At 39.8% G+C, this 1,360-nt stretch overlaps 1 pseudogene; it reads left to right on the top strand.

Moving 5' to 3' along the window:
- Window positions 1-646: 646 nt before the first annotated feature.
- LOC128567431 (40S ribosomal protein S23-like) lies at window positions 647-1,032 on the top strand (annotated as a pseudogene).
- The last annotated feature ends 328 nt before the right edge of the window (window positions 1,033-1,360 follow it).

Consider the following 1,360-nt stretch of genomic DNA (forward strand, 5'->3'; position numbering starts at 1 on the left):
TTTTTTAGTATGGAGAAAATAAATTTAACTACCCAGAAAACCCCATTTTTATTTCTTTGAAGAAAAAAATGTAAGAGACACCATGAAAAAGGTTAGAATCTTCAAACTCTACCCAAAAGGTATAAAATGAAAAGTGAAAAATCTCTTTTCTCACACTCCCTCATCCTTTTCTTTAAGGACAATTGGTGTTTATACTTTCTAGTGACAATGGCCATGGAGAATTATCATAATTGAATGCAGATATATATTCAACTATGATTTTACGTATAAATAATTTATATTAAGCACCCTTTTCTCTACTTTCCTTAAAATCTGTTTTAGAAATTATACCATCTGTTTACATAGTGGCCTAACTCATTCTTCCGAGGACTGCTGTATATGTTCTGTGCCCCACTGACCAAAGTAACTTTGCCTTTTATTTATTTATTTATTTTTATCTCAGAACTTAATGCATATTAAATAGGTGCACATGCCACCTCAGTAAAGTGTTGCAAAGACATTGTTTTCAAAGGAGAAGGTCCAACCTCGGATCAGGTGCTGCGCAGACAGCAGCGTGGGGTCCTTGGCTGGGCAGGGCCTGCTCGCCGTGGCTCGTGGCTCCTTCCTGGGCAGCTTCTCTGTGGTGGAGGCCCGTGGTGCCAGCAGGATGGGCAGGTGTCAGGGACTTCGAACTGCCAGGCAGCTCCACAGTCACCGATGAGACCAGAAGTCACATGAAGGCCCACTTGGGCACAGCCCTGAAGGTCATCCCTTTTGGAGGTGCTTCCCATGCAAAGGGGATTGTTCTGGAAAAAGTAGGAGTTGAAGCCAAACAGGCAAATTCTGCCATCAGGAACTGTGTCAGAGTCCAGCTGATCAAGAATAGGGAGAAAAATCACAGCTTTTGTACCCAATGATGGTTGCTTGAACTTTATTAAGAAAAACAAAGTTCTGCTTGCTGGATTTGGTCATAAAGGTCATACCATTGGTGTTATTCCTGGAATCCGTCTAACGGTGTCAAAAGTAGCCAATGTCTCTCTTTTGGCCCTGTAATCCCAGCACTTTGGGAGGCTGAGACAGAAGGATCACTTAAGGTTAAGAGTCCAAGACCAATGTGGGCAATATTGCAAGACCTTATCTACAGCTGATGGCTGCAGGCAGCCTAACTTTATCTTTTGTTGTTGATTTTAATACACACAAAGCAACCAAGAAATATTCTTGCACATAACTCAGTGAATTTTTGCAAGTATGTTTATAATAAATTTATTTTTTAATGATTTTAGAACTATTATGTCTAGAATTTCTCTGGAATCATTTAATCTGAAACAAGTTCCTAAATAATCCCTCATTTTCTAGTCAAAATGTACATACTGAGTAGGAT

This window comes from Nycticebus coucang, chromosome 16 (assembly GCF_027406575.1).
Source record: "Nycticebus coucang isolate mNycCou1 chromosome 16, mNycCou1.pri, whole genome shotgun sequence".
NCBI lineage: Eukaryota > Metazoa > Chordata > Mammalia > Primates > Lorisidae > Nycticebus > Nycticebus coucang.